The sequence below is a fragment of the Diabrotica virgifera genome, chromosome 7, assembly GCF_917563875.1.
Source record: "Diabrotica virgifera virgifera chromosome 7, PGI_DIABVI_V3a".
Taxonomy (NCBI): domain Eukaryota; kingdom Metazoa; phylum Arthropoda; class Insecta; order Coleoptera; family Chrysomelidae; genus Diabrotica; species Diabrotica virgifera.
This window is the reverse complement of record NC_065449.1, coordinates 149,166,127-149,193,683: the sequence shown is the minus strand read 5'-3', so window position 1 is coordinate 149,193,683 and position 27,557 is coordinate 149,166,127. Positions and strand designations below refer to the sequence as shown.

General features: G+C 31.9%; 2 long non-coding RNA genes across 2 annotated transcripts in view; one reads left to right on the top strand and one right to left on the bottom strand.

Annotated features, from left to right (window-relative positions):
- Positions 1–26,070, bottom strand: part of LOC126888299 (uncharacterized) — a 33,992-nt gene extending 7,922 nt beyond the window's left edge. Inside the window, exon 1 of the long non-coding RNA XR_007699497.1 lies at positions 25,998–26,070. This is a non-coding gene — a long non-coding RNA (uncharacterized LOC126888299). The remainder of the gene's footprint in view (positions 1–25,997) is intronic.
- Positions 5,873–11,022, top strand: LOC126888298 (uncharacterized). Its single transcript, XR_007699496.1, has 2 exons — positions 5,873–6,223; positions 6,569–11,022. It is a non-coding gene; the product is annotated as an uncharacterized LOC126888298 (long non-coding RNA).
- Positions 26,071–27,557: the final 1,487 nt, after the last annotated feature.

The window sequence follows — 27,557 nt, the reverse complement described above, 5'->3', positions numbered from 1 at the left end:
TTAACTAAAATATTATCAACATAGCAGAGATTTTTTTAAATTTTGATCTCTAATATGAAAAAAAAGCAAAAAAAGTAAATGTATTATAATAAGTATAATCTTATTTATTGCAACAACTACCATGACACTTCGAATCGCAGAAAAACCCCTTGCCTTTACAATTACATTTAGCCGTGGAACACTTTCTTCGGCAGTTACAATGTGTTTAGCCTTATCCAAAATTGCGTTACGCAATAGTTAAACGCCCATTAGAGTGCGTTACGTAGGGTGGTGGGAGGACAGGGGGTCAAAAATCGCGTTACGTAATATAGGCATCGGACAACGTCGCAGGACGATAAAAACCGACAATATACTTCTGATTCCAGAGTTGTAACGAACAGTGCTGTTAGTCATTTCCGATTAAAGGCTGATTTATGTTACACCGGGACGCATATTTACAGATGCTAGCGTGTGTAGACACCAGGGTGTTGAAATCAGTTAGGGTTTGGAAAAACAGTACATTTACAGATGCTAGCGGGTGTTGACACCGCGGTGTTGAAATCAGTTAGGGTTTGGAAAAACAGTACGTTTACATATGCTAGCGTGTGTTGACACTAGTGTGTTGAAATCAGTTAGGGTTTGGAAAAACTGTACATTTACAAATACTAACAGATTTGGATACCAAAGTGTTGAAAACAGTTAGTGGTTATATATGCATAGATGCTAACGGCTATTGACACTGATTTTATATACCTACTGCTGTGGAAAAATATTTAAGTGATTTAGGTTTTAATAAGTAATTAAACGTTGTTGGGATATAAACAATAATATATTAACACAAAAGAACAACATAAAAATTAATGTTGTTCTGAGGCTATTTCCTTGTGACATTTTTATAATTAACTATTTAGATGGTAAATAAGCCACAATTAAATTTAAAAAAATAATTTTATTAACGTTTCGATGCCCAAATCGGGTGTCGTTTTCAAAATACAAAATACTACTAAATTAAACAAAAATGCAGTTGCTGAGTAAAAAATTCTTGTAATAATTTATTTAATCTGACTCATTTATATTGGCAATTCAGACATATATTATACATTTTAAAGTATTGTTTACTAATCAACATCATTTTTGTTTAATTTAGTAGGATTTTGTATTTTGACAACGACATCCGATTTGGGCGTCGAAACGTTAATAAAATTATTTTTTTCAATTTAATTGTGGCTTATTTCCCATCTAAATAATTCATTTTAAAAAATAATATTAGATTAATGAGCAGATCCATGCCCTTTAGCGTTAGGTTGGTTCTCTGTGATGTTTCTCATCAGGTTTCTGCTTTTTTTCCCTTTTGTTGCCTCGGTTTTGGAAAAACAGTAAGTTTACAGATGCTAGCGTGTGCTCACACTAGGGTGTTGAAATCAGTTAGGGTTTGGAAAAACAGTACATTTACAAATACTAACCGATTTGGATACCAAATGTTGAAAGCAGCTAGCTTTTTTAGTGATTATACATGCATAGATGCTAACGGCTATTGATTGAATTTAAATACCTACTGCTGTGGAAAAATATTTAAGTGATTTACAATAGGTATGAACAAATAAAATTAAACGTTGTTGGGATATAAACAATAATATATTAACATAAAAGGACACCATAAAAAAATATTAGGTTAATGAGCAGATCCATGCCCTTTAGCGTTAGGTTGGTTCTGTGTGATGTTTCTCATCAGGTTTCTGGTTCTTTTTTCATTTTGTTGCCTCGGTTTTGGAAAAACAGTACGTTTACAGATGCTAGCGTGTGTTGACACTAGGCATACATACATAGATGTGTGTTGACATACATGCATAGATGCTAACTTCTATTGACAGATTGACACTGCTTTTAAATGCAGCTGGCATGGCGGCTATTGCGTTGCTGGTTTGCGAAAAAATATTGGGAGAATATAACTGTTTACATAAATTAGTATAAAGAATTAGTTAATAAACAAAATTAATTACATTAATCAATAAGCGAGATAAAATATTTAGACTTTTATCGATATTACTTAATTTTGTTATTATTAATTGAAGACCTAAGTGGAAGAAGAAGGTATGTTACAAAGCCTACCTTTTGAGATATGGGCAGTGAAAGTTTTTATTCCTCTACTTTTATCATGAAAATATTGTTTGTGTTATTTGGTTTTATTTATATTGTTATTATAAGCATTCCTTTACATATAATGTTGATAATTTGTTTTTATTTTTAGTATTTTTTCTAAAAATAAATAAAAACTGTACATACTGCATTCTTCCATTAATTTTAGTTTGTATAACTATCTTTTATATGAATGGATGAAAGGGGTATGTGGCATGAAATAATACTCTATAATCAGCTTTACAGAAATTTATGTAATTGAATACAAAATAATCTTCTTCTTCATGTACCGTGCTCTATTATTGAGCGTTGGCTATAGTAATTTTATTAATGGCAGCTGGGTAAAGGGATGCAGAGGATATGTTAAACCATTCTCACAGGTGTCTAAGCCATGACGGTCTTCTTCGACCTAGCCTTTCTTCTTCCGTATACCTTGCCTTGTATTATTAAATGGATTATATTATACATACAGACTGAGTTTTATATATGGAAAGCCTCAATTATCTCGGAAACGGCATTGACGATTTTTTATAGATTTTGGTGACAAACGGTTTTCTAATGCAGCCGATATAATAGTGACAATTACATTGTTGTCAGAAATTCCGTTTTTCTGTAAATCTAATGAATTTTCTTATTTCAAATGGAACACCCTGTATATTTTTGTGTTTTGAAGTCCTTAAGAAATGCTGATTATTTTTCGTGTTATATTCCCTATATCTAAATGCCATAATTTCGTAGTTAATTAGCTACATTTATTAAAAAAAAATTAAACAAATTAAAAAAATCAATTTTTTCAACCCGGGTACTTATTTTAGGTTCTTTTGATCATTGGAAACAAAAAAGGTCTTTTGTAATTTTTCTCTAAAGTTAATAGTTTTCGAGTTATAAACAATTTAAACCTGAAAAAGACGAACAATATTTCATACCTCCTTCTTCCATTCAAGAATTGTATTTTAAATGTTACATACCTCCTACATCCACTAGAATATCTCTTATTAAGCTTTTTAGAGGTACAGTATAAGTGTCATATGATAGTGAAGTTACATACCACCTTCATTCACTAAGAAACTCAAAATTTTAGAAAATGTTACATACCCCCTTCTTCCACTTAGGTCTTCATAGTATATTGTTCAACGAGCATGCATTGATAGGCAGCTACTACTCACGATGAAGTTTGCGGTACGAGCCGAAGACGAGTGTCGTAATTCATCAGAGTAATTGCCATTATATGAGAGTAGAATACTATACTTTTTCTACGACCTTTTTTATTTTAATTAGTAAAAAAATAATATTGTCAGCTAGGTACTCGAGATTAAAATTATAATATACAAAAATAAATGTTGCTTTATAAAATTAAAAAAAAACGGCAAAAACTGTCTTATGTATTGTAAAAATACAACAAGAAATAGTCAATTCAAGTTCTATTCGTTTCCGAAAATTTTAAGCACTTTGTAGCTATTGTCAATGTAATAAATAAGAAATGGCTATTATTGGTGGACGTATTATGTTATAAAGTTATAATGTACATTTTTAAATTTAACTATATAATATAATAATATAACTATGGTGTAATATATTTAAGACAATATAACTTTATAAAATAAACACAATAAATGTAAGTTATAAATTCCAATCAACACAGCAAATGCGCTAATGTCACTCTTACTAAAAATGATAAAATATAAATTCCAGTAAACACAGCAAATGCGCTAATGTCACTCTCATTAAAAATGATAAACGTCAAAATTCATAAAACAAGGTATAAAGGTTAAAGCATACTCACCCATTGTTACATTTTTTATAATTCTGTATAATTTTAATCTCGAGTAGTTGATAATCATGTTTTTTACTAATTTAAATAAAAAAAGTCGTAGAAAAAGTATAGGATTATACTCGCACGTAATGGCTATTATTCACTCTGATGAATTACGACACTCGCCTTCGGCTCGTGCCGCAAACTTCATCATCGTGAGTAATAGCCATCATTACATGATGAAGCTCGTTGAATAATATACTATTATCTGCGGTTTATATTCAACTAATATACTAAAAGTGGCATGCACTACTTGAACCTTACTTCAGCCCGTGAGTAATGACCCGTGAGTAATGAAGTATTCCTCACGGGTAAAGTATTGTATGTTATTATCTATTCATATTTCTCATCAAGATAGTTAATTATTATGTATAAAAATGCCACACGGAAATAGCTTCAGAACAACATTATTTTTTATGATGTTCTTTTGTGTTAATATATTATTGCTTATATCCCAACAACGTTTAATTATTTATTAATACCTAAATCACTTAAATATTTTCCACAGCAGTAGGTATATAAAATCAGTGTCAATAGCCGTTAGCATCTATGCATGTATAACCACTAAAAAAGCTAGCTGTTTTCAACACTCTGGTGTCCAAATCTGTTAGTATTTGTAAATGTAGTGTTTTTCCAAACCCTAACTGATTTCAACACCGCGGCACACCGTGGTGTCAACACGCGCTAGCATGTGTAAATGTACTGTTTTTCCAAACCCTAACTGATTTCAACACCCTGGTGTCTACACACGCTAGCATCTGTAAATATGCCACCGGGACGTGGACACTGTCATGTTATTGACACTTCCCGATCTTGCCCCGTTTCGTCGTAACTTATTGAACGCTCCCTTTTAAAGGTACCAGTTTTGTTTACTAATTTATAATAGTCCTTTAAGTTGAAATAATCCTCTATTTCAACAACAACCGCTAACACCTTTTGTGGATCAGTGCGATCACAGTCAATACCAGGCACTTTAATTTTGACAATATCACCTATTTTCGCCAGAGGTAACTTTTTTTTGAGGTTCGCAACATTTTTTTGCTTGAAGTAAAAGATTATCTTTTGCAGCTGCTCGCTTTAAAGAAATTTGCTCATGTTGTTTAGTCAGTACTTGGGATGAAGAGGTGCTGGGCTGCGGAATGGCTATTTCTTGAGATGTAGAAATGCTACACTGCGAATCAGTCGATGCTTTAGATATAGGTGGACTAGTTTGCGGATCTGTTTCAATAGAATTTTCTGAAAAGGTATTCAAATAGACCTCTAGCTATTCCTCAGTTTCAATATTTACTTATTTACAAATATTTAAAACAATATTACAATATCTAAAACGAGTTACAACCGCTTATTTCTGACATTCACCGAAACTCTTTTGCGGTTGTCGACATACACCGGTGATAGTCTTAAACTATGTATAACAAAATTTATAAATATTCGGTCTTACACCAAGGCATTTAGTGTGTGTCGACATTCACCGGTAAATGTCGACATACACCAATTTCGGACTTTCGCAGTAACACATATAAAGCTATTGCAGATATAATGAATGTTTTCACATAAATATAAAGTGAAGAAAAAGTAAAAAGAATCACTCGTATTCAATGTAAACGTTCGCAGTTCTACTCGTAACTCGCATTCGAGTACTCGTAAATGTAAAGCCAACTTTACGATACCTAATATGTTACCTAACCTTAAACTTCAAGAGAATTATTTTTCTTAATTAGGCAATCCAAACCACGTGACCTCTGGTTGGCACACAAACTACTAACAAAGAGGTTATGTTTGTATCTATTTTTCAATGATTTTTCATTGTTTATCGTCGTATTTTGTCTATTTTGGATTTCGTTTCCTGTTTTTGTGAACTTTATAAACTTTACCACAATGCAAACTGATTATTTAAGGAAATTATTATTGGAAACCCCAGATGTTGCGAGAAAGGTAGGCGAAACAAATTTTATTTACTGTCATTTTGCCCCGATATTTATCAATAATGATGAATTTTGCAAGCAATAACATTATTTCTTTTATTGTTTTAGATATTTATTGAAGCTGAAAATAATTGGGGATTTAGATCCATACGCAATTCAGTCAGAATTGGATTTTACAGTAAAGTGCAGACCATCAAGTTACTATTATAGATATTTATACATATCTGGTGGAATCTCGCAGTTGCTACTCTAAGCAGCAGATGAAAGCATACAAAAACCTTCAGGCACATAAATATTTTACAGCTGGATTTGTTTTGAATGGAGTAAAAATTGGTAATGATTTCCTGATTTCCATATTATTGTTGGAAAGGTATGCCTTTATTTTATTTATTCACCATTAAGAAATATATGGATAACAGTATTAGTGTCTTTTGGATAAATTGGTTCTAAATATTAGATTTATTTACGTGTATATATCTGTATGAAACCAGACATATCGTCGTCCTAATCTGTAAACTGCGAACTCCATAATTATCTGAAAATGATTTATTACTGCCATCTATTTGAATTACTGTCATGATTGTTCTAAAATTATATTATATGAATGTCTGATTTTAAATAAAATATTCTCAATCATTGTAAAGAAGGCAAATACTCTAATAAAAATAAATTTTTGTAGTTCAAGAATTTCCAAAAAAATAAAATATTTTTTTAGGTGAAGCATTTCCAAAAATCTAATGCTAAACGACTAAATGCTTGGGTGGGGTGATAGCCAGTTCTGATGACATAGCAAATGCAGATTGTATACATATGGCCGGTAATAGTGAAGTCTGCAGCAATCCTATTTTTAGCTGAGTATGCCCAGGGCAAGACAGACGAAGAAGAACCCAATGTTACAGCTACATGGTTTGGAGATAGCAACATATGCATTCTCTGATGAAAAACTAATGAGTTTTGAAACTGTTCACTTCTTCATCATGAGTAATTATGTATTGGTCTTTTAAATGTGTATTTATTTTTGTAATTAGTATCAACTTGTAATGATACTATACATTTATCGTTTAAGGTATGACTATGTTTTGACTCTAAAATAAATGATTTAAAAATCGAATCCTGCCTCTTTCTGTTAGTAACTACCCATGGATATCACAAATAGTGATTACTGATAGGTTTGTTCGTAGAATGATCAGCAACTCTTGCCAACCATCAGACACATGCGCATTCGTAGTCTATGAATGCTAACTATTAACTGCTCATGCATCTGATGGTTGGCAGCAGTTGCTAATCGTTTGTGTCGTACTACGAACAAACCTATTAGGTCTGGATCCCATGTACCAAAAAAATTGATTAATAGCAAGCTGAAAATTTGTTAATAGCTTAACGGTGTCCAGTTGGACAAACTTTGATGTATTGTGACACTGGAACAGGGATAGTTTTAATTGTGAAACAGTTTGGAAACTCAGATTTGGAACATCAGATTACAAAAACATCCCATATATTTTGTCGGACAGAACATCCAATTGATTTGTTATCCTTTCATTAAATTCTCATGCAAAAATCAGACTGCTATTACTAACCAACATGATTCCTGTAATTTGACATGGTCTTCGTGTTCTACTCATTAAAATGCCCAGTTGGTGATTTTTTCACCAGTCTGGTTTTTGCATGAGAGTTTAATGAATTGGTAGCAAATCAATTGGAAGTTTTATCTGACAAATTACATAAACATTTTCGTAGTTTGACGTTCCAAATTTTTAACCTGTTCCACAGTTAAAACTTCCAGTGTTCCCGTACATCAAAGTTTGTCGGACTAGACACCGTTAAGCTATTAATAAATTTTCAGCTTGCTATTAATCAACTTTTTTTTGGTACGCGGGATCCAGGTCTATATGGAATAAATAAATAACAAAACAAATTCCCTGTCAAAACTGCATTTATTTTGAATAGAATGAAAAACAAAATAATATTGTTTCAACAAAATAGGGGATAAATGTTAAAATTTAGTATTAATAAAGTTTGTCACATTGGCCTAAACATTAATGTCACTAGTTACGTTAGGGTCACATATAAATAATTGTAATAATATTAATAAAAACCTTAAATCCTAGCATGAGTGCGTCCTGTTTTTTGATAATTTAGTTAGGCGAGGAAACAAATGAGTTTCTAATAAGGCTTTTCATCGATTGTCATTTGTTTCGAGCTTCTGTTAGATGTTGTATAATCCGTGTATAATATTACTATACACGGATTATATGACATATAACAGAAGCTCAAACAAATGACTGTGAATGAAAAGCCCTATAGAGGGAACACGAAAAAAATTAACATTAACCGATCAGCTCGACTTCCACACTTCACTACTATACAAGTTACAGGCATGTTTTCAGCACTTAAAAAAATCACCAAAAACGAAAAGTTTATAAAATAATCAATCTAATGAATGTCTTTAAATACTATATTAAGCTCAAAATCACGACAAAAAACAAATTAAAATTAACATTATTCTGATCAGTTGGACTTCCACAGTTCACTACTATACAAGTCACAGGCATGTTGTCAGCACTCAAAATCACCAAAAACGTAAAGTTTATAAAATAATTAATCTAATGAATGCCTTTAAATACTATATTAAGCTCAAAATCACGACAAAAAACAAATTAAAATTAACATTATTCTGATCAGTTGGACTTCCACAGTTCACTATTATACAAGTGGCAGGCATGTTGTCAGCACTCAAAATCACCAAAAACGTAAAGTTTATAAAATAATTAATCTAATGAATGTCTTTAAATACTATATTAGCTCAAAATCAGGACAAAAAACAAATTAAAATTAACATTATCCCGATCAGTTGGACTTCCACAGTTCACTACTATACAAGTCACAGGCATGTTGTCAGCACTTAAAATCACCAAAAACGTAAAGTTTATAAAATAATTAATCTAATGAATGTCTTTAAATACTATACTACCTCAAAATCACGACAAAAAACAAATAAGAAAAATCAATAATTACATTGAGTTTAGGTTAGGAACAGTTTTGTGTGCCAACCAAAGATCACGTGGTTTATCTTTGACAGGTCGATGGATTGCCTAATCTGTCACATACCAAGTTTTTGGTTACAATTTTAGAATTGATGATTTTTATACCTTTTGAAGAACAACTAAAAATCAAATTTATTTTAATATTTTTCTTTTCAATACATCATTCTATAAATTCATTACATTTCTCGTTCGTGGACGTAATTTTCTTGTCCATGCACAATAGGCTCATTACCACATACTAATGGGGCAATGTAATAAAATGATTTTATGTATGTTGAAAATGTATTTTAAAAACTCATTTACGATATATTACACTATAGATTAAATGAGTGATATTGTTTTTTATTTTGAAACATTTTGATTACCACTGCCCCCTTTCTAATTTTATAACAGGTCCCATGTTGTTATACGAACGACCATAGATGTTAGTTACATAATATAGTAACTAGCAATTGACATTTATCCATTTTCTAAATATACACACGTTGCGTCTCTTTTGTCTTTTGCATTATAGAGAAATATAGAGACACTGCTAAACAAATGTGCTAAAAATTAATCTCAATATTTAATTAACCTAAACACAAAATGAAATACGTATAGTGTTGTAGCTACAACGAATTGTCAATGTTCATAAGTTTGTTTTCGATCTTGAACATTTTTGGATGATAATGTTCTAAGAAAATTATCTCAACGAGAATCCCTCGACTGAGTTGGTTTGTTTGGGACAATGAAGCTTCACAGCAGTCCACAATTTTCTTTGGTATGTGGAATTCAAACGCACTCACTCTGAAAAGTGTCAACGGGTGCATATTCATGATGCACATTCGTCATACGATTGGCCCCGCACTCGCACTGAGGACGGCCCAGACCGTTTGTATGTGCGTTCTCACTTTATTGTTCGCGCAGGCAATGGGAACTTTCAGCTATGTTTGGCGTACTGTACGTCGGACGACATCAGCGGCTGGACAGCTGAGTAAGCGGTAGCGTTCAGACGACACCGTTGGAAGTCAACGGCTGTGGGATTTATTAAGTTTTCCCTATTGCCTCTGGATACAACCACTAAGGCGGTTTGTGCTTACATTCAGCCGCTGACGTCGTCCGAACGCACCAAATGTTGTGCTTAACTTAAACTTTAGCATTATGCTGAACTTAAACACTGTGCTTAAGCTATGAAGATTGACAAGTAACATATAACGAAATTGAGGAATCATTGAGGGTTTTAAAGACCTCAATTCAAAAATTTTGCAAGAATTGTGTGATAAAAACCAGAAGCAACTAGTGTGAATTTGTATCAAAAAAACTCTAACGACTGCTTCAACTTAGGAAAATCATAAAAGTTTTATCCATCAGAAGATGTATTCGAAGTCTACAAAAACGACATTAAAAAAATCTTAAATAATTTTCCATACTGTTTCATTTCACCTCTATTTGCAAAATAAAAAAGACGCCCTGCGTATTTCCATTTCTTAAAATTCCGTTGAGACTTACCCATTTTAAATATATATATTGTAGTGGCAAGTGGGTAAAGTGGGTCCATTTTACATAACGAGCAATCCACAATTATTGGGATCAAAGCTAGCCGTGCAAAAAATTACGTATGTCTTGGTTTAATCTGAATTTATATCATTGGTTTATCAATTAATTTTGATTAACATTATAAAACATAAAAAATCAGTCAAAACCTTTAACACAGAACTTTTTTCAAAAATAAAAAGAAGTAACAAAATTATAAGTAACAATAATAAATAAAATCAAACAAGATGCTGTATTATGTCCGCCACCAACATCTCTACATAACCTAACTTTTCTTGTTAAGTTGACGTACACTGCAAAGTTAACGTAAACTGGAAAGTATATCTGAATTAAGAATAGACATGCGCTGTATAGCTATCACTGACAATAATTTTGGATCACACGTTAATATATAAATATTTTACTGTAATCATGACTAACAGGATGTACATATTATGCGTGTGATTTGTAATTTTCTCTAGGACTTCCACCTCAATTTATCAAAAAAAATTGTTTTGTTTTCAGAAAATGTAAATACTCTCGAAATGTTTATCAAGCAAAAAGAAATTTGTAACAAATAAACACACCAAAAATAAATGTCTTGCTAACACGACTACTATTCGTTTTTTTTTTAACAAAACACTGTATTTGCAATTACATGCCATTTAATTCGTAAATTTGTTCTCTAAATCAATGAAAATTATGTTTCAATGTTTTATTTAGGCAAAGGGGATAGCGCCTCAAATTTGCTTTGCTCGTTAGTTCACATTGTAAAGATAAAAGCTTTAGGAAACCTTCAAATTGTAATAAAAGCAAAATTATTGCGAACAACAGTGGTTATTAAACATTAGTATTTAGTAGGTGTTTGAATGGCAAGGATTGTTAAACTGACTTTTTCAGTTCTCAATGAGTTCATGTAACATCCCTTTTGCTGTCCCTATATAGCCCGATCAAAGAACACAAAACTTTACGAAAACCTCAAAAAATAATAAAGGAAGAATGAAAATTTTGAAATTGGTAGTTGAAATTGTCTATTATTATATAAGAAAAAGTTTACAATTCTACATCCCTCCCATTTTACAAAAATAGGGGGAACACCCATTCTCGAGGTGAAATATATACATTTAAAATAAGTCCGGAATTGGATAAAATGACTAATTCTAAGCAACTTTTGTTCTATAGAGTTTTTTCACTAAGTCAATACTTTTTGAGTTATTTGCAAGTGAATATGTTCATTTTTCATACTGTTTCATATGTTAATTTTCAAAAAGTAGGTAAGTATTTTATCGAAAAAAATATTGTTGGCAAAAATATAGCTTATAAAAAAGTGAAAAAAATGGTGTATGCATGAAGTCTGTAGACCCAGTAGAAGCAGAGTTGTAGCTAATGAAAAGTAGGTTCTTCGTCAAATACCAAATCGAATATTTTAAAGTGAAATAACCAAAACATTGGAGCACTTTTCGGGGGAAACTCATTATGACTTTTTTAAAGTGTTTAAAAAAGGTTTATTTTTGTTTTTTAAAAAAACTTCTAACATTAAAAGTAAGTGAGTTACGCTTAAAATATTGTTGGTGTCTTTTATTTTTTGGTAAAAATAATCGCGAAAATCACCCCCTAATTAGCATTCCAAATAAAATTAATCGTTACCGCTTCACAAGTCACTTTGCTTGTGTATTCTTTATATGATCTCTAAGTTTCATCGGTTCAAAGAGCTTATTTTTGAAAAGGCTGTAGTTAAAATGGCTTAAACGAGTCACTAATCACGAGTGTATGCAAATTTTGAACAGCAGCCATAGCATAACCATTTTTTGTCTAACAGGAAAACAAAAAATCCAAAATATTCAGAAAAGCAAAACGTACATTGTATTACTCTTTGAGATTTTTGGTATTACTTATAATTTTTAAGTTATTTTGAAAAAAATGTTTATTAAAACCAATTTTTTTCAAAAATGAGCACTTTGAACCAATGAAACGTATAGATCATATAAACAATACATAAGTATAGTAATTTGTGAAGCGGTAACGATTAATTTTTATTCAGGATGCTAATTAGTGGGTGATTTTCGCGATTTTTTTTACCAAAATATAAAAGGGACCAACAATATTTTGAGCGTAACTACTTACTACGTCGACTCTCGTTAATTCGAAACTCTAGGGACTCTTAAAATATTACGAATTATTGAGTGTTTGAAATATCAAATGGTTCGAAATTGGTGAGAGAAAATAAATAAAACTTCGAATTATTAAGTGTTGATTATTTATTAACTGCTACATATTCTATAACGATGACAAAAGTTTAGAGGTACAGTCGTGTACATACATACATGTATGTATTCCTAATGTGAATTAATCAATCTTTCGAAAGAACTGTATTATACTGGTTTGATTCAAAGCACATTGCTGCTGCTCAGACTGCTCAATATTTTTTTTTAAGAGAAAAAGTGCCTGAAATGCTTTTTCATCACTTTAGTTTTGTAGACAGAAGGTTTGTAAGGTATCGAATCTTGCTTTCTTAACTGACACCTCTGCCAAAGTTTCTGATATATCGTACTCATCTTCATCGTTACTTTTTTCATTCGTATCTGTCGCAGATAAAATTTCGCCATCGGTTAGTGAACCTGAGACAGCAACATCTTCATCCACTTGAACACAAAATCAGAAAAACTCACACCGCTGATGTCAACTAATGGTGCTATTGCTGGTTCTTCATCATCAATAAGTATTGGAAGATCTTCTGTCTTCAACTTTTTTGTTGCTAAAACCAGTGCCAATAAAACACACACACTCTCTGCAACTTTGAATTGTCGAGTGTTGGACGCCGATGAATTCGAATTAACGCGTCGTTTTGTTATATAGCAATGATATTTTTCGTTCGAATTACCAAGTGTATAAAAATGTATTAATTTACTTTGAAATATAAAGAGATTTTGTAGGGAACTCGTGATAACTTTGAATTATAGAGAGATTCGAATTATCGCAGGTTTGAATTAACGCGAGTCGACTGTAGCTGTAAGTGTTTTATTTTTTTATTAATATCATCACATCACCAAGTTTAAACGACCTAGTTAAATATTTGTATAATATTTAACCTTGACACCATGACGTCCAAATATTGTGAAATTTGCTTAGCTGAATTTTCTGAAAACGAAAAATATCAGATACGTTGCCATGGAGATTGTAAACGGTATTTTTGCATCAAATGTTCTGGTCTCAATAAAACAACGGCAAAAACTCTACTGGACCCAAAAAATTCTCATTTAAGATTTTTCTGTACTTTATGTGATTCGCCTAGTCTCAGATATCTAAATGAAAAAATTAACAATCTATCAAAAAATCAAATACCACAAGAGAATTTTGACGCCTTAATTCAAGTTACAAAAAAACTCACTGATAATTTGCCAATTTTCATCGAGACATATGATTTATTGACCAAAAATGACGGCAAATTAGACTATATTACGAAAAAAATTGACGAGATCCATAAATTAAATAACCTACTAAATCCTGAATATCTTTTAAAATCGATAAGGCAGATGGAACAAGATATCTTCAATATATCGTCGGTTTTTTTCGGCTGTTCCAATGACACGATTAAGGTGCAAGTCCAAGATTCATCTGAGATAAAGTTGGGACTAGATAGGATCTCTTCAACCGTAAGTGAAATATCTAATCAAATGAGTAATCTTTCAAATAAACTACCTGCTATACCAACGAAGAAAGATGTATCGAAGAGAAACATTGTGTATGCCACTTCAAGTACTCAAACCGAAGACACTCAACATTTCGAAGCTAGTCCAGTCACAAAATCAAAAAGTGCAGATAAATGTCACTTTGTCGTTATTAGCAACTTAACCCCAATTTACACTCCTATTCAAGTAGTTCACTACATTAAAGAGAAGCTAGGTATCAAGGAATATATAAGATATGTTATGCCCTTCTTAAAGATGCCAACACAACAACTGGGTCCTCATTCAAAATAGGTATTAAGTCTAAAACATCTATTGACTTATTATTTAATAAGGAAATTTGGCCACCTGGTGTAAACATTAAATGGTCTACAGAATCCTCATGCTCCGAACCAACAACTTCATCTGAGGCAAATACAAAACCGAAGCATATCAGAAGCCCAGTTAGCTTGGAAAATCCAATTACCATTCCAAGTAAAAACAAAAATGAAGTTGAAAACACAAATATACGTACTGACAAGCAGGCCATCGAAATTTGCAAATCTAAAGATCCGTTCCGTTTCCAAATTAATTTCATTAAGAAAGATACTTTGGAACCATCCATAAATTTGGATCCTTTAACACCACCAAGAGTTAGATTAACCAATAACTCAAACAGTCGATATCTTCTAGCAAGATTAAGGGAACCGGATATATTAAAAGCAATTAAGCTACATCTTGCTTTCCTACACGACCAGCCTGCCTCAGTATTTTGTGATGGATATACCAACACCAGTGTAAAACTATTTTTGGCTTCCGAAGGACTACCTACCAAGACTGAGGAACTAAGAAAAATTCTTCTAGAATTTAATGATGCCTATGGAATTGGTCCAGCTGAGGTGGAAGCTGATCTTGCTGCTTATAGGTCCTTTCTAAGTTGAGAAAGAATCATACATCTACAAAAATCAAGGGAATGTCACCGAAATTATTATTCTACTAGCTCTCCAAGACGAAGTTTTTAAATAATACGACGTGTTCTGAGGAACTAGAAACCTCGAATAATTTTAGTGATGACAACTTTAGTATGGTTCTGATTAATATTCGTTCTATAAGAAATAAAACTGACGAATACATTATTTGCGTCTATAGATCACCTGACTCTCCTGTGGAACTATTTTTTCAGAACCTGCTAAATTTGTTAGATGACTTGCCTCATAAAAGCAGAAAAATTCTATGCGGGGACTTCAACATTAATTATTATGCTGCTTGTGCTACCCAAATGTCCTTGGTCAACATATTTGAATCATATGGTCTCTCAATGCAAGTTAATTCTCCTACAAGGATTACAAAAACTTCATCTACCATAATTGACTATATTGTCTCAGATTTCTCACCCCTTGATGTCTGCTCTACAATTATCAATGCGGGATTATCAGATCATGAAGCAGTATTTACGAAGTTTAACATCTTCAGCAAACCCTCCTCGAAAACCCGACGTTTAGGTAGGATTTTTCCGCTCGGAATTTTCATAAATTTCAAAATTTATGCCTAACTTCTGAGTGGCATTTTCCTTCTGCGGACGTGGACTATAATTTCAACGATTTTATAGAAAAGCTTGTCTCTATCTTCAATAAGGCATTTTCTTTAATTTCAATTAAGCCAAAACATCACAAAACCCTGGGCTACCAAAGGTATCCGCATATTAGCCAAAAATATGCGCTCACTATTGTATATCAAGAAATTTGCTACCAACGTCTCTGTCACTCAATATATCACCAAGTACAGGGTAACCTATCCAAAACTCATCAAATCAGCTAAAAAAGCCTACTATCAAAATCGTCTGGAAAGCTCTAAAAGTGTTGCAAAAGAAACTTGGTCCATAATAAACAATCTTCGAAATAGAACTCACGCAGTTCAAACATTTGCCCTTCCAGACCCGGAAAATCTAAACGAATACTTCGTTAATGTGAGTAAAAATATAACTTCTACTATTTTGCCACAAAAAGATCCCATTTCCTACCTACCTAATTCAGGAGTGTTCTCGAATTCATTCTTTATAAGACCAATCGATACATCTGAACTGATCCAAACTATCAATAGTATCAAAATAAAATCATCCTGTAGTACTGATGGACTATCCATAAAAATCAAATCTCACAGAAAATGTGTTGGAAATCCTCGTCTCACTAATTAATGATTCCTTTGAAAGAGGCAAATTCCCAGAGTGCCTAAAGATAGCCATTATTATTCCCCTTCATAAGGGTGGTGAAAAATCTAATGCTTGCAACTATAGACCTATTCCCTTACTACCGGTACTTTCAAAAATTATTGAGACTCACATAAAAACCCGTCTTATGTCCTTTCTCATTGATAACAACATCTTATCCCAAAATCAGTTCGGCTTTTTAACTAATAAATGTACCACTGATGCCATGTTTTCTGTGCTTCGTGAGGTTTACCAAGCACTAAACAATAATCTTTATATTGCCACTGTTTTCTGTGAATATGCCAAAGCTTTTGATTGTGTAAATCACGACATTTTGATTAAAAAACTAAACTTCTATGGGATTTGAGGTATTTCTTTGAATTGGTTCCAATCTTACTTGAATAATAGGAAACAACTAGTTAGAGCAAATGATACTGACTCTAGTCTCAAAAACATTGTATGTGGAGTACCACAAGGTTCAGTATTGGGTCTTCTACTGTTCCTTATCTTTATAAATGACATCACTAACTTAAAAATCGATGGAAAAATTTTTCTTTTTGCTGATGATACCAGTATCACTTGGAGCAACTCAACTATTGCATCTCTTCATGCAACTATAACTTCTGATTTGCTTACGATAAAAACCTGGTCTGACTCTAATTTAGTCTCTTTTAACGTGGATAAGACAGTAGCATTATCCTATAGAAGTGCTCTTCAACCCCTGCTTGTTAATAACAGCCAGATCTCTACCGTTGATTCTGTAAAATTTCTTGGTATTTTTTTAGACAGCAACCTCAAATGGTCCCTTCATATCGATTTGTTAAGTAAGAAACTCGCCTCAGCCTGCTATGCTATAAGATCTGTTTCGAAAGAACTCAATTTAGCATCTTCTAAACTAACGTATTTTTCCTTGTTCGAGTCTCATCTTCGATATGGTCTTCCTTTTTGGGGTTCTAGTACAGCTGCCCAATTAGATGTTGTTTTTAAATTACAAAAAAGAGCAATAAGGTATCTGTTTGGCCTCAGAAGAACAACACATTGCAGAAGTTACTTTAAAGATCACGGAATTTTAACCCTTACATCTTTATATATTTTAGAAACTGTTTGCTTAATTCGTAAACACATGCATGTCTTTCCAGCAAGGCCTCATCATGACTACTCCACCAGAAATTTAAATTTTGATGTCTATTTACCGATCCCGTCCTCTGAGTTAGTAAAGAAATCTATATTATATTCCGCAAAAAAAACTATACAACCATCTTCCTTTACAACTCAAATCTGCAACATCTTTCCCCAAGTTCCGTAAAATGACAAAAGCTCATCTATCTAAAAGACCATATTATTCAGTAGAAGAGTTTCTTAATGACTAACTAAGAAATTACAGTAATGTACAAGTAACCAAACTTATCTATATTTGGGTGTCACATGCAGCAGCTTAAACTTATTCGTTCCTATGTCTATAGTTTACTTTGTTGTATGTTCACTTTGCAATTTCTATAAATTGTTGCAATATATCGATTTTGTTTTTTTTTTCTTTTATTAACTTATATCTTGTATTTTTGTTTTTTTTTATATTGACGATTTATCAAATTTCAGAAAATTGTATTTGTTATTGTTAGATATTATTTATTTATTTTTTCTGACTTTATATTAAGCTTTGTCCATAAAATTTGTATAATTTTCAGTGACAATATTTCTATTCTATTCTATGACTCGATTACTTTTAATGGTAGAAGATTTTTTAAAAAACAAAAATTAAACCTTCTTTTAAACACTTTAAAAAAGTTGTAATGAGTTTTCCCCGAAAAGTACTCCGTTTTTTTTTTGTTATTTCACGTTGAAATATTCGATTTGGGATTTGACGAATACAAACCTACTTTTCATTAGCTACAACGTCGCTTCTACTGGGTATACAAACTTCATGCACACACTATTTTTTTACTTTTTTTATAAGCTATATTTTTGCTAAGAATATTTTTTGTATTCACTGTCTATTTTTGTACTTTTTTTCAATCTTATTTCTTGAAAGCATATTCCAAGACCACATTAAAAAGTTTAGGTGGGATTGGATCCTCTTGTCTGACTTCTTGTTCTATTTTTATATGATTACTGTTTCTATGAAATTTAACAGCGATTGTTGCTTGCTGGTATATATTGTATAATAGTTTTGAATACCTCTAATCTAACCTGTATTCCTTGTGCCTATCGTATTTTGCTTAATTCACTGTATCAAAAGCTTTATGAAAATAAATAAATACTACAACAACGGGCCTGTTGTATTGCACTGTTTTCTCTATTCTCTGGTTTCCCTAAGGTTTTCATGCTTTGTAGATAGTGGATGGTTCCGTAACCTTTTGTGGTCAATGCATGTTCTCTACTTATTATTCTGGTAAGTAACTTGTAGAGTTGGTTTAACTTTGTCCTGTTTTAAGTAAAGTTAAAAAGCTATTTCATTTTTCCAATTAGTTTTTTTCCTCCGTGTTTTATTGCTTCTGTCACTATATTTATTGACCTTGAGTATATTTTAATTTTCTCTAAGCATCTATATTTCTCATTTTCTATATAATACAATTTAAAACTATCGTTAGTAGTTGGTATTTGTTCGAGGTTGCGTTTTCTGTCATATCTATTAGCTTGTTTATTTCAATTTTTGCGTTTGGTATGTTTCTTCTTAAAACTTTTATGCTTTTACTTTCCTATATTATTTGTTTCATTTTTTTTTTTTCGTTATAGTTCCTTACGTCTTTGAGGGTTACCTTGCCTATATTATTATCCATGTTTCATTTGTCGTCTTTTGTCAATAAGGTATTTTGTAGATTGGCTTAACTTTTCATATCTTTTCTTATCTTTCTTTTCTTTTAATATTTCGTTTGAGCCTTGAGTACCTCTATTGTCTGATTTATTGTGTTTATGTCGGTAGTTGGTTTTGTACCCTCTACCTAATGTGTTGTGTATCTATTGCTCAAAGCATAGAAAAAAGTGTTGTGTGATTTGGTAGAATGCGATCTTACCCTTCAAAAAATATGTCACGTATTTCAGCACCTGGAAAATTGGAAGGATACTACAAATCTGGCCTCCACATAAGTGGTCTGTAGCTTCGACATGATAGGTGTGAAATTTTAAACGTTCTTGCTGTTGATTGGATAGGAAGGGTAGCGTTATCTAGCCTCCACGCTAGGTACACCATAGCCTCCATACGGTACTTCCAATATTTAATATTATTTTATTCAAGTGGACAATAATAAAGGTAAAACACAAACAACTTTTGTTTCTTAATTATTTATTTATACAATAATGTGACATTTTACATAGAAATATGAGTATTTAATTTCGATTAAATATATGTTTACTTGTTGAATTTATCGGCTGCACACAACAGCTGATCGGCCATTAGACCCAACAACAAAACGCGAAATAAAATGTGTATTTTAAAACTGTTGGATAAACAGTACCTACAATCGGAAAAACTTACCTTTAAAAAGGTACTCGATTATGAAATAACAAAAATATCAAAAAACACGACTGAATATCAGCTTTTTATGGTGACACAAACTAAACACAAGCACCAAACACATCACATAACCGACCATATAAAATAAGTGAACGACAACGAACGAACGAACACGAACACATATTACAGATTCACAGATAGCGCAGGATTTGTCAAAAGTCATGTTCCACCAATCACAATGCCGACATCAGCGCCTCTGACTAAACGGAAGGAAAATAAATACGATTACATGTTTTTTATTAGAGTTAGCGGGGCATGGCTCAAAGTCCATATATCTTTGACTATTTCTTTTTTATCGTTTGGAGTGAAGGCCGCGTCCCACCATCAAATAATTTGATCAAACTGAAAGTGACAGTCAGTGACGTCACATCCTGAGTGTTCATTGTGGATAATGGGTGCGTTCGGACGACCACAGCGGCTGGACAGCTGAGCCAGCAGTAGCTGTCAGACGTCACCGCTGGAAGCCAGCCGCTGAGAGATTTACTAAAGGCTGTATGCACGGTTATTAGACTTTACGGTTGTCTTGTCCGACGGTGGTGGGGAGACTTATATTTTTGACTTTACGTCACAAGAGTTTACATTCTCATATTTTAAATTATTTTCGATCATTGAATGTGTGTTATTGTGTATATATGTGTATTATTTGTGTTATGAAATAATAAGACAAAAAGTACACATTTTATCTTATACCGGGTGGTGAATCGTAAAAAGGGCCATAGGAAACTCAATGTAAAATTCTGGATTGTTGAATTCCTGCTTCCCTAATTATTCTACATCAAAAGTTATGAGAGAATACTTGTAGAGAATTAAAATCTGTATTAAAATCAAAAGTTAAAATTGTTCTACGATTTAAATGTATTCCAAAATTTTGAAAAATATGATACATTTGCCACAATAGGTATGCGTGTAAAAGTAAGGCCACACGTTACTATTTAACTGACAGTACTCACACCATTGACTGAATAAAAAAATCTTTATTATTAATCCTTTCTCCGCAACTGAGGACATCTTATTAACTGTATTGTTTTTAAACAATAGATGATAAAATAAAAATATTGACAGTTCAAAAATGTGAACATTATTGCATTGTGTGTGGCCTAAGTTTGGGCTGAAAACTAAAATGTATTACATTTTTACAAAATTTTGGAATATGTTTAATTACGTAGACCAATTTTAACAGTTATTTCCAATACAGATTTCAATCCTCTTCAAATAGTTTCTAATGTCTTTTGATGTAAAATAATTATTAGGAAGCTGGAATTCAACAGTTCAGAATTTTACATTGAGTTAATGCAAAACTTTGACGCATGTCAAACTTCTCAATGTGTTTTAATTGTATTCATTTTTTTCGAATCCTGAGAAAACTAATAAATATTTTTGAAAAATTTATACTCAGAATGAAAGACTACATTATTACCGAGGGCTGAAAGTCCCTGAAAATTTCTATAATGTTTATTTTAATAAGTTACAGGGCTGAAAATAAAAGAGAAGTGTGATATTTAATTTCAAATATTTCATTCAATAGAATCTGCTTGTTTATTCTAAGGGGCTTTCCGCCCTCGGTAATAATGTAATCTTGCATCCTGCGTTTAAATTTTTCTAAAATACTTGGTTTTCTCAGGATTCGAAAAAAATCATATTACGATTCAAATGATAGTAAACTCTCGTGACGTAATCTCACCCTTAATGTTCATTGGTTAGTCGATTTAGGCAACCGTAGTAATGTCTAAGAACCGTGGACTGTATGACACTGGGTGCATTCAGCAAGACAAAATCGCTAACTAATCGATTAGTGATTTTCTGCTGAATGCCACATAAATTGTGGCATTCAGCATGTAAGTCACAAATCGATTACTAATCGATTAGTTAGCGATTGCGTCTGCTGAATGCACCCACTATACATTTTCTTGTATCATTTCTAAAGGGCGCTTTACAGCTTGCAATTCTACCTGCAAGACGCAAGAAAGTTGCCTAAAGGCATGCGCAGTATGTCGTCAGTTGATTATTGCATGCAACTTCTTGCAATTGCGCGATAATCGGTTTGGTGCCATTTTTTCTGCAAGTTTTCATGCAAGTCTAGGGAATTTGATTTTTCCACAATATCAAATGTCATTGACGACACGGATTCACGAATACATGCCGATCAGCTGTTTTCTGTTTGTGAAATATATCAACGACGGAAATGAATGAATAATGAAATGGCACTTTCTGAGATTCTATAATTATTTTAAATAATTGTATATTAAGCTACGGAAGCTCTCTCTCCTCTAGCTAAGTACCTTAGGATAATAATTAATTTGTGTTTCGCAGAAATAGTATTTCGAAATATAGATTTCTTTGTAATTGTTCAATTTTTCCCAAGGGTTTATTAAAATGTACATTCATTCCTAGAAAATTAGAGTCATTTTCATCATCTACTTGGATAAATTCTTCTGTTGGAGATACATTATTACCCCTCTTTTTGTTCAACTAGATCTTACTCACCATCTCCGATCTCGGCGTTCTAAATTAGTGACTAAAAGGCTGGCTGCAGCAATAATAATACTTAAAGTTGCTGCTACCGCCTTTTTCCTTTTATATTTGGTTATTTCTGATAGTCTTGGCATTTCGAAATTTACCAAGTTAAATAAACAGCAATAAAGTAATTAAAAAAAAACAAAAGTTTATAAGTTACGTTAAGGGCAAAACTTTCAAATTGCATGCAAGCCGGGTTGCAAGCTGTAAAAGACCATGCAATAGACTTGCAAGAATGTCTTGTATGCAAGAAATTGCACCAAGTTTTCTTGCAAGCTGTAAAGCGGTCTTAATATCGTTTCTGATATGTCAAAAAAATGCATAGTGTCATACACAGATACAAGAAACGATATCAGGGCCCTGATTCTAATTCATTTCGACAGTCGCAATTTCATTTCGACACCGCCATGACAGCCGCAGAATATAGCGATTCTTATTCATTTCGATATTAGTTACAACTGGGGATATTAATCTTATCATGTTGAGACTGCTCAGAATTTGGGTTGGCGCTCCCGTTTATTGGAACTTGTTGATAGTCTGGGAAAATTATCGAAAAAATGCCATTTTTGGGAAAAATTATTTACCAGCTATTTTATTGCTAAAATCGAATCTTAAGATTGCATATACAGTGCGTCCATAAAGTAACGCATAAATTCATTATTTCGTAAACCAGCGACATTAATGAAAAATCCTGAAACGGGTCGATTTTTATTTTAAGATTCAGATTTTTTGGCATATATATCATACTAGTGACGTCATCCATCTGGGCGCGATGACGTAATCGATGATTTTTTTAAATGAGAATGGTCATGTGATAGCTCATTTGAAAGGGTATTCAATTCTCTATTCACTAATATAAACATTTACCTAATTATTTATACAAGGTGTTCAAAAAACATTTTTTTAATTAAAATAATTGAAACAAAAAGAAGAATGAACGTAATTTATTTAATTCAAAATACGTTTTACTGTTGTCAGAAAACAGGAAAAAATGTTTATTTGAGAAATAAATATTGTTTTTTGCTTAAATTCAATGTTAAAGCTGCCACCCACCTGTCGCTTGGCAGTTTGAACATTTCGTTTAAGCGAAAATCAAGGTTTATTTGTCAAATAAATTTTTTTTTCTGTTTACTGAAAGTAGTAAAATGTATTTTGAATTAAATAATTACATTATATTCTTCTTTTTGTCTCACTTATTTTAATTAAAAAATGTTTTTTGAACACACTGTATAAATAATTATGTTAATGTTTATATTCTTGGATAGAGAATTGAATACCCTTTTAAATGAGCTATCATATGACCCCTATTCTCATTTAAAAAAATCATCGATTACGTCATCACGCCCAGATGGATGACTTCACTAGTATGATATATATGTCAAAAAACCGTAATTTAAAAATAAAAATCGACGTGTTTCGGGAATTTTCCTTAAAGTAACCACTTTACGAAATAACGAGTTTATGCGTTACTTTATTAGTAATATGGTGTATGACAAGTCCGCAGAAAGTGTGTTATTTTATTTATAAACAAATTAGCACTTCTAAATCTTCTTTATTTTTCAATTAGTGGTCTGTAACTCCTAAAATTTTTCCTTTGAGCCAAAAACACTCAAATAAAAATTCACCGTAATTTAGTTCTGCACAAAGTTATTTTTTTTCCGATTTCCTTCAACAAAAATTTTACTCAGAAAATCCGAGTTTTCCCAAAAAATCTGCAATTTTCAATTAAAATTTTAGGGAAGTACCTAATTATTTATCAATAATTAAATAATTGATGACATGAAAGATTTATTATAGTAGATTATACAGAGGGGCTAAATTATGGAATAAATTCATTTCTTTAAAACGGACGATTTTGGAGCAAAATCCCGAAAGAGGTCGATTTTTATTTTTAAATTACAATTTTTTGGCATATATTTCTTACTAGTGACGTCATCCATCTGAGCGTGATGACGTAATCGATAATTTTGTTAATGGGAATAGGGGTCGTGTGGTAGGTCATTTGAAAGGGCGTTCAATTCTCTATTCAGTAATATAAACATTATTATCATTAGGTATTTATACAGGGTTGCCAAAAAAAATTTTTGAATTAAATTAATTGGCGCAAAAAGAAGAATGTATGTAATTTATTTAACTCAAAATACATTGTACTGCTGTCAGAAAATAGAAGAAAAGGTTTATTTCACAAATAAGCATTTCTTTTCGCTTAAATTAAATCACAAACAGCCTCCCTCCTACCTATTGGCAGTTTGAACATTTAATTTAAGCTAAAAGCAATGTTTATTTGCAAAATAAACATTTTTTTCTATTTTCTGACAGCAATAGAATGTATTTTGAGTTAAATAAATTACATGCATTCTTCTTCTTGCGTCAATTAACTTAATTCAAAAATTTTTTTGGCCTCCCTGTATAAATAATGATATTAATGTTTATAATACTGAATAGATAATTGAACGCCTTTGTAAATGAGCTACAACACGAACCCCTATTCCTATTAAAAAAAAAATAATCGATTACGTCATCACGCTCGGATGGATGACGTCACTAGTTTGAAATATATGCCAAGAAATTTAATTTAAAAATAAAAATCGACCTGTTTCGGGATTTTTCTCTAAAATCGTCCATTTTAGAGAAAATGAATTTATTCCATAATTTAGCCCCTCTCTGTATATCAGGAGACCGGCGACAATCTAACCAATAGTTTAGCAATAATTAAAATGTTAATTAAAAAATTTCGGTCGAAATAATAACCAGAAAGATTATGATACACCAGAATAACTATGATTTTCGTATAAAAAGCACTATACCTATTCAACGTTCCTTACAGGATTGAAATTGGACCATTTGAGCGGTCTCAGGAATGTTATAAAGAAACAATTTTTTGGCTTATAAACAAATAGAACCCCTCAGAAAATATTAGATTTAATTAAATTAAGTTAACGCTGTTGAAAAGGGCACGGCTTCTGTGTCCTTTACGAAGAAAAACAAATTGAATTGCGAGGAGTGATTCCAGGTATAACCGGTCAAATTTGACCGGCATTTGCGACAGAGTTATAAACAACAGGATTTTAATCTTTGAACCATTAGATACCTTTTAATTCCGGTCCTCTTTGTACATACAAATTTTCATATCTTCAAGACACTTATAACAAAAAAGATTTATATCACTGTCACCAAATTATTTAATTATTGATAAATAATTACTTCCCTCAAATTTTAGTTGAAAATTAAAGATTTTGTTTGGAAAACCCGAATTTTCCGAGGAAAATTTCCGTCGAAGGAAATTGGAATAAATTATCAATGTCAATTAGACTTAGAATTACTGTCAATTTTTATGTGAGTGTTTTGGTTTAAAGTTAAAATTTTCGGAGTTATAGAGCAATAATAAAAAAAGATTTCGGAGCACTAATTTGTTTATAAATAAAATAGCACACTTTCTGTGGACTTTGCACAGCTATATTACTAATATAGGAAGTCTTAAGATTTGATTTCAGCATGTTCAGCAATAAAATAGCTGGTAATTAATTTTTCTTGTTTTTTACTAATTTTCCCAGATTATTACCTTACATCTTTCATTGAGTTGATGATTCATGTTGTGGACATTCTCAATTATTATATTTCTAATTTAATACTATTCTATCTAATTCCTCAAAACAAGCAAATTTCAATTAAACCCAGCTATATTATAATACCTTTTGCTTTAGTTTTCCTTGCAAGAAATAAACAAAACACATCTAAACTAAACCTAACCTCGCTTTTGGCCAATCATTCATCTCCGTGTCAAATAATTTCGACAGTCGAAATTATAATATCAACACCCTTTTTAAAGTCGCTATTAATTTCGATAGTCGCTATTTCATGACGTCACTTCGTTAGTTCAACTAAAATCCACAAGGCTCGCACAATCGCATTTCAACCGTCGCCATATTGAAAGCGACTTGTTTAGTGTCGAAATTTGATTTAGAATCAGGCCCCAGAAACGATACAAGAATTTGTGTCAGGCACAGATTATTGTACAAGAACTGCGCCAATTTCTGCGCAAAGAGCAAAAACGTAAAACCTGCTGGTAAAACATCTAAAATGTCATAATTACTTACTCATAATGGCGGCTGAAATGAAAATGGGATAATGTATTGATGAATTTATTTGTGTTTTTGTAGGTATTATTTATAAATCTTTTATTGATACTTAATATACCGTTTGGTATGGACTACTGTTCTACTAATAACCATATATTTAGCTCCTAGTAAAGTTCAAACTATAAATTTAGGTTTCATGGTGCATAATTTTTTAATAGACGAAAATACAATAGTTCCTAATTTGGATCAAACTGAAGATAATTCTAATGCAAATATTTTAGCACAAATATCAAAACAAAATAAAAACACAAATAATCAACCTCAGCCAACGTAAAATTCTGGTTAACATTAAAATGTTAATTATATAAAAGTTTATAAATTTTATAATAAAATCAGCTGTGTCTGTAGATGCAGTACTACCATAAAGTGACACAGGGTGACAAACAAAATTTCGACCAATCACGTGCCGAATTTCATACAATTTTCGATACAAGAACTTGCATATAGTATTTTTACTACAAAAACGTTATTACGTAGGTCAAAATTTTTGACGTAAGAGAACTGTCAAAACATTAGAATGTGACTTTTCATTATTGCTATGTTTATTATAAACACGGCAATAATGAAAAGTCACAATCTAATGTTTTGACAGTTCTCTTACGTCAAAAATTTTGACCTACGTAATAACGTTTTTGTAGTAAAAATACTATAGTGTCATACAGGGCACAAATGTACGTACAAGAAATGATACAAGAAAATGTATACAAGAAACGATATCAGAAACGATATTAGAAATGATACAAGAAAATGCATAGTGTCATACAGCCTTAAGCTTTCCCTATCACGGCTGGATACAACCACTCAGCCGATTTCTGCTGACAGCCAGCCGCTATGGTCGTCCGAACGCACCCAATGAATCCATTTTAAATCAAATAGATCACATTATTATTGTAAACATGGATTATTCGCTCCGAGCGTTAACAAAGTGTCAAAGCAAAATCGACCGACCTGCTCATGGTGGCGGTTTTTTGAAATTTTATAAGGACGCTTTGTGTATGTTTAAATGAGACATTTAAAAAAATGTCGTGTCACGCTAGTGATATTATGTATTAATATAAACAGAAAATAAAAACGCACTATAAATTCTTCACTTTCCAATATTGATTATCAGTT